The sequence below is a fragment of the Sapajus apella genome, unplaced genomic scaffold (genome assembly GCF_009761245.1).
Source record: "Sapajus apella isolate SASKATOON/1434 unplaced genomic scaffold, GSC_monkey_1.0 scaffold1634, whole genome shotgun sequence".
NCBI classification, from domain to species: domain Eukaryota; kingdom Metazoa; phylum Chordata; class Mammalia; order Primates; family Cebidae; genus Sapajus; species Sapajus apella.
In genome coordinates this window covers 3,278-13,670 of record NW_022438560.1, presented here as the reverse complement: position 1 = coordinate 13,670, position 10,393 = coordinate 3,278, and the positions used below count along the sequence as shown (strand labels likewise).

The window sequence follows — 10,393 nt, the reverse complement described above, 5'->3', positions numbered from 1 at the left end:
GCCTGGTGAAGTTACTCCTCTCCCCACCCTGTCTGCCTCTGTGACAGAGCCCCTCATTAATTCTGGGCCTCCTACTGGTGTGACTGAGCCACTAAAGCCTCATCAGCCAAAGTAGCAGCCCTCCTTTCCTAACCTCTCAAGACCTTGCCTCTTCTCCAATGGAAGATGAGCAGCATTCTGAAGCAGAGGAGCCCCTATCTGATGACCCCTTGTCACCTGCAGAGGAGAAATCGCCCCACATTTTTGAGTATTGGTCAGTGAGCACATCTTTTTGGATGCAAATATTGGTGGGGTGACTATCCTGTTCACAGCTCGATCTCTAGTGAACTTGATGAGAGCTGCAGGCTACCACTCTTTGAATACCCCAATCATGATTATCCAACCTGCCTTTTTTTTGCAGCACAAAAGCCTGAATAGTTCAAAACAGTGTTGGGGCTTAAGATTAAGTTTGGGGTTAAAGAAGCTAAGAAAAAGAAAATGAAGACCTCAGCAGAAATACCAGGTAGCTCAGCTCATGAAGATATGGAACTGTCCAGTGAAGGAATTCAACCAAATTTCCTCAAATATAGCATTAACAGTAAGCCATGACAATGTTGTCACCGTGTCCCCTTATGCTCTCACACACCTTGCAGGGCCTTATAACCATTGGGTCTGAAAGGCTTCTCTCCCCCTCTTAATGACTAACAGCACTTGGGGGAAAAAAACCACTGCACTAGCAAAGGCATGTTGTCATTTACTATGTCATCCTCTCATCCATTTCACCTCTTAGGTAAAAATATTAACAAATGGAGTGGGTATTCTCGACTATTTTGACAATTGGTAGGCACATATTTTAAGCAAAGTAAGTGTTTCATCATTTTAAATGTGTACATGTTTCAGTTAGGCATTAACCTTGAGAGAATCATTCAGTTTGTTAATTCTGTTTACTATGAAAACTTTAAGGAGATTTTACATCATAGAATATGAATCTGTTAAAATCAAGACACAGTATTAACTCTTCACAGCTTCTGGTGTTTAACCACATGCACCCACTTAAAAATAAGTGGAAGTATTTTGTGGTGCCATTGTTCCAACATCTTCCAATCATTGCTAAAAAATTGGCATACTCTTGAACTTGTTTTCTCTTGAAATATTTCTTGTAAAATAAATCGTTGTTAGTAATGGTAGGAGGCCATTCATAAATTGTAAATATTTTAAAAGCACATTGTTTAAAAAAGTTGAAATGATATCGTCCAACATGCATATTTGCATACAGGAGAAGTTGTTTATCCTTGCTGTATAGAGTTCCATTTTAACTGCAGTATGTATTCTAATCACATGGTTTGTGTTTTTCCTGTCCTTTCACATTCAAGTGTTAGCAACTTGCAATATATAAAATAGATTGTGAGTTGTTGTCAATTATACTAGGAGGCATATCACCAATATTAACATTTCCTTTGGGACTAGATAAGAATGGTCTCTTCTGACTTGAACCACCTCAGTTTAGTTTCATCCCACCATTCTCAGTATAATCCACAAGAGGTATTTCCAAAAGGAGATGGGACAGGATAGGTTTCAGCAGATTCAAATGCTTCTAACGTCTCAAGGTGATGAAATACAAAAATTGAGTGGACAGATATTTGTACTGAAATCTGGTACAGAATTACAAAAAAATTCTCGCTGAAATATTGTGAAAACAAATCTACCATCAAATGCCTCCCCAAGCCCAAGTCAAACAAGAGGAATGGTACTATAACATGGCTCTGTCCATTAAGAGCTATTTCCTTATAGCATATTAGAGTTGGGAAAATAACTCAGCTGTTCGCATAATTGCGTATGTTCTAGGTAACAGGAAAACAAGCATCAAATTTAGTCTTCCCTTTTCTTCTCCCATTACTTTACTGACTCATCATATTGCATAACAGAGGACCACCCACACATGTTCAGAACAAGGAGAACTTTCAATGAAATACTTGATTCTGTTAAGGTGCAGAGGTGCTGTAACATTCAAAGTGTCAGGTTCCTGGGTAGTATGGAAAACTTAATGGTGCTCCTCCCTTGGAACTGCCATGGAAAGCTCACAATCGCTAACATTTACAATTTTGTTTCAAAAGCAAACAGTTCCAGCAGGCTCTCTAGAGAAAGACTCATTGTAACTTATTAAAATATATGGTGTAAAGTATCTTTTAAGCTTTTGACAAATCTAAGGAATAAGGGATTGTAAACAAAATGTTCATTGATAGACCACCGTGTACAAGTAGATTTCTGCTTGTGGAAATGTAAAATAGGGTAATTCATTGACTTGTTTTATTTTGTGTGACTTCAATTTCTTTAGACATGTGTATTTTGTGACCCTAAGGTTTCTAATACAGATAGGTATCTAAGTGATTGTTTATGGTTCAGCTGCTTCAGTAAGTTATTTAATGCTATGAGACTATCACATACACCCTTGTGAGATTGTTTTAGATTTTAGGCCTTAGCTTCCCCAAGAAGTAATTTCTTCACCAAATTTAATGGATAAAGTTTCATGGGTCTTTATGCAACCACTCATCTATTCATTCTTTGAGTCTACACATTGAATGCCTCAAGATCTGTCACCTGTTTCTTTGAATCACCACCTATGACATAGTAAACTTGAATAAAAACTACCTCCAGGAATTTTTTTAAATAGAAAATTATCTTCAGAATAATCCATGGTAATGTATGCAGCAATTCAAATGGATCTGTCTCTATAGGTTTCTTAGCAATCTAGATTTGAAACATCAATGTTAGTTTGTGGGACTGCTGGGATTTGTGATGCTTGTTGCAGTTTGCCAAAACAAGTATATGAAAATATCAACTGAAATATTTCCATTCCATTGTTTTAAGTATCATGAATGGATGTCCTAAAGTAATTACCCCACTGTGGGAACAAAATTGGGTTCCTACCTTGTTGGACTAATTTTAGCAATTTACCATCTTATTTCTCTGCCCTGTGATTTTTGAAAAGCTGTCAATGTTCTGCAGTATTGTGAATGTTGCTAGCTACAATGCTTTTAGAATGCGCTTTCTCATGAAGCCAGGAAAAATTTGTTTGAAGTTTAAAAAAAGGAGTGAAGGAGAGAGGGGCCTAGTCGGCCAAACAGAAAAAGCTCCTGCCTTCCTTTAGGCTTCACATACACAAACTGAGCTTTGGTCAGCTTTCATTTTTCAAAAATCACTGTTGCCACCCTCTGGAAGGTCCGTTCCCCCTCTGGAGGTCCCATCTTTAAACAGCCCAAGACTCCGCCTCATGACTGACCTGCAAATTAGACACTTCAGCTCATCCAGTAAATTGTGGTCCCCTTTCCAGCGTCCCACCCATCCCACTGAGCACATTTTAACACATGCTCACGTGGGCTTTGGGATTTGCAGGCGCCCACCTCAGACACTGCTGTGGGGCTGGAGCCCAGGGGTGCTCCCACTCCCACGAGGGGGTTAAGCACACACAGCCTCCAAACAGATGAGCCACATCCTTGTCACACATCCTGATATGGGGGTCAGGGAACGGTTTCCTCTGGGGGCTTGTCTGGGTAACAAAAAACAGCAAGCTGAAACATAGAACTGCCAGATCTTTTCATACCCTGCCAACTCTTTCTTGTAAGTTAAGGGAATATTGGCTTCCTTTCCTTTCAGTGATCTAGCTGTCACAAGGGACTGGAGTAAAGCCCTGGGGCAGCCAAAGTTATTCTTTTCCTGGAAGACTCCAAGACGGAACTTCATTGGCCAAGACCCCTAGACTTTGTTATAGTATGTTTTATTTCACAGTTTGAAATGGCTGTTTCTTCTTTCATAGTGTTAATGGTTTTGCTTCAGACTGCAGCAATAATGAATGATGGCATTTGACTCAGCCAAAACGTGCAGGTCAGAAGCTAGTGGTCTCTCCTTTGAGGTGCCATCCCCAGCCTCATCAAAACGGCCGCAAGTGCACATGGTGCCTTCCCTCCCAGCTCAGGTGCCTGTGTGTCTGGCAGCACACTCAAGCCACACCCAATGCCCAACAAGGGTAGAAGAAAACTGCAGCTGTCGCTGGGACCCTGCATGGAGGTTCTTTCCCCAGACTTCCCCTTTTTGCCACTTAAAGCTGTGTTTTTTTCCTATCCCATTTTATCCCCCCTCTAAGTGAAGATTCCTTTCCCCAGCACTCTGCTTAGGATTTAAAAATGGAGTGGCCTCTGCTGACTAATTGCAAATTTCGTAGGGCCCATTTGGGACCCACAGGGTAGCCCCCGATATATTTTGTCCCAAACTCAATTCCAGGCTTCAGGCTGAAGCTCTAGAAAAGAAACTAGATCTGAGGAATCCAAAGCCAGGTGACAGGCAATGTCAATAGGCAGAACAAATGCCTGACAACTAAACCCCTGCTTCATGAAAGGAGACCGTGGTCCACGACATAGACAAGCCTCAGAAAACAAAGGTCAGACAGGAGGGAAAGTAAAGGCACAGATAAAGGTGGATAATTCCTATTCTCTTGGTGCTCCATGCTTCACTGTTGTAGGTTGCAATAGCACCCATGGTAGCATTTGTCAAGCATCACTGGGACTTGGTGACAAGAGGAATGCCTTTCTTCCTCACACCTCAAGTTTTTGCTGAAAGAAGGGGAATGAGGAATGCCTTTATTTCCCTTTTTTCCAGAATGGGCAAGCAGTTCTCTTCACCACCCCAGCTTGTACTCCTCTGGATTCTATTCTGAACCATGCAGACTGCTTTAACGCTTGGTATCTGGAGGAAATATGCCTCAAAGCCCTCTGCACAAAGGTTTGGCCAAATTATAAAGGGCTGGCTTGGCCTCTGGAGTCATACCATCAGGAATTTGGACCTTTTTATATAGGAATGAGGACAGATGGTCTGAGGATGCACATTACAGCCTTTCTATGTCTTGCAGGGTAATGTAGAGCTTTACCAACCAGGTAGGGTTAATTCAGCCCTCCTGTTTGCCATCTAAGGAAAGGCCACAAGGGGCCATCCCAAAAAACACATTCCTGAGGCACCACCAGCAGAGAAGCCGGCTCCATGCCCACCTTCCTTATCCAGCTTCAGTCTCTCCTGCCCTCTCCTAGAAATCCTCACACTATACAAGCCCCAGCCTTACTCTTGCCCCTCCAACAGAGGCCTGGTGAATTTGGCTCCAGTAAGGTCCAGGTCCTCTTCTCTATAGAAATTAACGGGACCTTGGCAACGATTCAGACAACCCTGACAGGGTTGGCTTTTTGTAATTTAACCCAAGCATTTAAGCACTCTTGGAAAAAAAATGTTACCTTAAAATAAAACCCTGATGGACACTGAGAAGCAAGCTGCTCTGCCAGTGGCAGGAAAATTTGGGGATGAGCTTTGTATCACGTATCATCAGGGAGGGGGGCAAACTGTATCCAAATGGAAGAAAAGCGACACCAGCAAATGTCTCTGGATGGGATTCCAATGACTGTGGAGACTGGAAGAGATTTTCAAGTGTGCATAATGGAGGGCTTATGTAAAACTAGGACCAAGTCTCAATTGTTGATAGACCAGGATTTAATAAGATAGATGATAGACTAGGAATTTAATAAAAATCTCACTGCCCCCTTGGAAAGGCAAATGGGCACTTGGGAAAGCACACCTCTCTACATCCTGATTCCGTGGAGAAACTACTAATTATGAAGAATACATTTATTACTCAGGCCACCTCTGATATCAGGAGGACACTGCAGAAATAGGTCAGTACTTTTGAGGTCATCTGGAAAGTGTCTACCCTAAGTCTTCAACAATAAAGACCAAAAAAACCAATCAGATTTTATGGCCACCGTAAAAGCCTACAACCCCCAAAATGCCTAGGGTACACCTATTAATGGCTACAGATGTGCCAAGAACAGTTATGTCTTCGAAGTTTAACCACCCCTTATGAAGTTCAGTTACTTTCTCCAGGGTGAAACAGCTCAGGGTACAATGATAGTGTATTTCACTCTGTTTACATAATCTTTGGCATGATTTCCTTGTATAATATGCATGGTTAATCCATGCATACTTAACTTCCTCTTGCCTGGCTGTCAAACTTTGAATGGTCAGGCAAGTGGAGCCTCAGATGGCTCCCTTTTTACCAGGGCCCCTTTAATTAGCCTCTGGGAGGATTCTAACTGCCGTTTTCCCTTAACCACCAATACCTGTCAGCAGAAAGTAGCTAAGATTGGTCATTTTCCATGTTCTAATGGCAGATGTACTTCAGAGGCAGAAATGAAACAGCCAAGAGACAAACACTGGGTACAGGGGCACAGTTCCTCAGCAATGGTCCCACTCTCGGGCCTGGGAAACTGTGGCCCTATAATGGAAACAGGCATTCCCATTTATATGCCCCAAAGTTGCCTTTTGGCCTGCCTTGGCCCCCTGTCTGGTACCCACATAAGCCCCAGACCCCAGGCTCTACAAACAGATGAGCCAATGAGCAGATGATCTGACAAGATGAACAGAAAAGCTGAAGAACAGAAGAGCGTGGCAAAGAGACAAGGAGTATATGAACTGGGAGGAATTTTGCTGGGGGTGGTCAGAGAAGATTGGCACCTGCCTGGCAAAACTCCAGGGGAAGATTTTCTCACTGCTTTCCCTGTCCAGCTCCCCACCCATCCCACTAAGAGCCACATCCACCACTCAAAACCCCCACATTTGTCTTTCAAATTCCTGTGTAACCTGATTTTCCTCAAAGCCAGAGAAGAGGCTCAGGATACAGGAAGCTGTCACACTGGCCCTCTGCCATTGCAGAAAGGCAGAGGGTCCACTGAGCTGTTTAATGCTTAAGCCGTCTGCAGATGGCAAGAATAGAAGAATTCAGTGTAACATGTCTGCTTGGGCTTTGGGAGTTGCACATTCCTGCCCTGCATGCTGCTGTTGGGCTGGAGCACTGGGTCCTGTGGCTGCATGTCTGTGTGCTTCCCCTCCTGCAAGCTAAGTGTGCATGACAGTTGAAGAGATGAGCCACATGCTTGTCACATGTCCTGCGATGGGGGCTGGGGAATTCATTTCACGAGGGCAGCTCTTGTAAGCCTAAGTGATGGCTAGTGCTCAGAAAGCTAAATCCTTAGATTGTCCTGGAAGAAGGTAGATGAAGAAAGGACATATGACAGACACTTAAGGGTAGGAGATCCAGAGGATTTTGTTCAATAGGAGAACCCAGAACAAACTATTCAGCAAGGCCATCACAAGTGATTTGATGACGTGGACACCAACACTATGAAGTTGTGCAGTGATGGCTTTCTTCATATCAGAACACATGGCAGCAGTCACAGACATAAGCTTATCAGTATCTACGGTGATAAGGCGGCTATGGTGAGGACAGGCGGTAACATTTAACCCTGAGAAGTCAGGCTGCAGTTCAGTGAGAGCTGGCAGGGTCACAGGGGACACTAAGGGGGCTTGACCGAGTTGTGGAGACTTAAGTATTGTCCCCCAAGGACCTAATTAGATATGCAGCCAACAAGGCTCTGCTCACCATTTTAACAAGACAAAAATGGAGGATCAGAGGGCTGAGATAATCACTAGTGAAGTCTCAATGTCATGCCCAATTCCCAAACTTGTGTCGGTTTCTAGATCAAGAACTCCTTGAAGAGATACCTGAATCCCTAAGTAGAAAAGCCATGAAAAATCTGATTATATACCATGATTTTCCCAGTTCCTCAATGGTACCTGTGATAATTTACTGAAAGCTGTACTTCAGGGAAAGAATAACTAGACACTGAGGATTACTCAACAGTTTGAGGCAACACATAACCAGAAATTGGAAGTATAATCATGATTCCTCTATTTACTGTATAGACTAATATCTAGAATAGAGTCCCAATGTTAAACTGTCTCTCCTGGTTCCAGACCCACTCACTGATTTTTCTAGTCACTTAAAATTACTATGCCAGGTTAAAAAACTACCACATAGACTTTGTTCTGAAACTACCCTCTCCATAAAAATAGAAAGTTTTTTGAATGTGTGATAGAACTTGGCGGTTGTATTGCTTTTTATTCCAGTTCAAAGATAATCAGAAAGTTCATATTCATAGGGAGAGAAAATAGGACTCACACAGTTTGCCTCGGGCACATGAAGTCTGTTCTGTGCCATAGTATAGTCCTAAGACTTGTTTTCTGGGATGTACAGGCAGTCCATCAGTGATCCAATGGTATGTTGATTGTGCCAGAAGAATGAGAGGTCCTTCGTAAAGGCCTTAGTAAGGTACATGCTCCAAGGGTAGAGACAAATCTAAAGAATTTTTAGGACCCATCATGTCCCTAAGTAATTAGGTCCAGGGTTACACCAAGTATCTCCAGAGGAAAGCAGCAGCCTTCATCTTGCATCTGCTATCCCAAAGAGGTCACGATGAATAGTAGTCCTCTTTGGATTCTGCAGGTAACATTGTTCACCTTTGAATACTGCCCTGGCCCATACATAAGTCATAGAAGGCTTCCAACTTTAAGAGGGCCCAGAGCAGCAATGAACCCTACAGCAGGTCCAGGCTTTGGTGCAAGCATCACTGCCACTTAAGCCTTAGGAACTGACCTAAATGTTGGTAGTGTCAGTGGTAGGAAGAGATGCAGGATGTAGCTTATGGAATTGTCACTATAGAGATTCCTGGTATTTTGCAATTAGTCTTGTGTACAGCAAAACGATTGTAGATCCTTTGAGAAACAGCTTCTGGTTTTTTACCAGGCTCTGATCATAGGTACCAAGTGGTCATCCATTCTAAACAGCTTAATATGAATTAGTTTTTCTGACCAACTGCACCATAGACTACCACTGGACCTGTCCAGGTCTCTAAGACGGAAGTAGTTAATCTGGGACCAAGTCTGACAGAACCAGCATGCATAAGTTGCATGAGCAGGTAGGCTAGACTCAGGGCAACCACAACATTTGCACCAGTCCTTCCTCACATGCAATCAGTGGCCCTATGGAGTAGTGCCACATGACCAACTAAAGCTAGAGCCTGTTTACAGATGGGTTGGGAAGCTGTGGTGTATGATGCACAGCATGTGTATTACAGCCATATCCAGGATCCGTTTCAAAGGAACGGAGAAGCAGTCTCAGTAAGACGTGTTAAACCTGGTTATCCTGTTTCTGTGGAAGAAAATGTGGCCCAAGATGAGAATTTCTCTAAATCCCTGGGTAGTGGCTAATGGCCTTCATGTGGTCAGGGGATTAGAGACCAGATGATTAGAAGACTGGGAGAGGGACATAAATGAGTATATTTATGGGAGTCAGACCAAAATTGCCAAGATTCTTGTATCTTTAAAAGATATCTACCAGTAGAGGCACTGAACCATCAAATAGATGAAGTGATTCTTCCACAGTTGAAGTTAACTAGCCTTCATTGTTCAGCTCAGAAATGGAATTATGGGCTATAGAATGGCATCGGGGAAGCAGACACCCCTATGTATGGTTCCTGAAGCCCACATATATTTCTCTTCAAGGAAGCCACTTAGTGGCAGTTCAGAACTATATTGACTCTTTATTCTGGGTGCCCAGTAGTTTCTATTTGTAGTTATGTTTTTTTTTGGCCCTGAGTTTATCCTTTTTTGTCCAGAACCTTGGCCATTACTGCTACTTTGACAGCTTCCAAAATCACTTATCTGCAGGTAAGACAACACGGTACATGATCAAAGGAGTGGACATGTTTCACAGCCAAGGATATGCAGGATGGAATAGGGCTGATGACCATGGGATTCACTAGTGGTGTAACATCTCAACTACCAGGAGCAATTGGCCTCAGGATATTGAGGATAGCATGTAAGAATAAAACTAAAGCCATATCTCAAAACACTTCACAGAAACAATATCAGCCTTCAGAATACATTATGTGTGTTTAGAAATCAGTATGGTGCTGGGTCTCCAATAGAAGTACCATATACCAGCAGCCAACGGGTAAAAAGAATGACTATATAGGATATTCCTAATAGTCCACTGGGAGAGTCACTTCCCATCTCTGCAAGTCTTGGCTCTGCAGGGTTGGAGATTCTGGTTCCCAAAGCAGATTTGCTCTGGGCAAGGGTCTCAAGGTCCCATTGAGCTGTAACAGTGGCTATCAGGATAGCTTGGACTACTATATGCTAAGGGGTCAACGCTTGTGGAGAAGTTGCCATACTGGAAAAAGCAATTGAGCTTGATCAGCAGGAAGAGAGGGTTGCAATGTATGAAGGAAGAGATGTAAAATATATGGAACCAGGTGATCCTTGTGTACCTTTTCTGGTGCTTCCTTGACCCATTGTGACCATGGGCATACATGTGGATCATTCTCCGGATAAGGGTGTAATTCAAGTGTCAGTCCCTCAGGAGTAAAGGACTGGGGTCACCCCACTAGGGAAGGTACCAAGATTTGCAATGGTGATAGTTGAGGGTAAGAATTGAGTAGCAAAGGAATGAGGGGAAGAGCTGTGGCCTGAAACTTCACAG

At 43.0% G+C, this 10,393-nt stretch overlaps 1 pseudogene; it reads left to right on the top strand.

Moving 5' to 3' along the window:
• Positions 1 to 4: 4 nt before the first annotated feature.
• Positions 5 to 655, top strand: LOC116546899 (annotated as a pseudogene).
• The last annotated feature ends 9,738 nt before the right edge of the window (positions 656 to 10,393 follow it).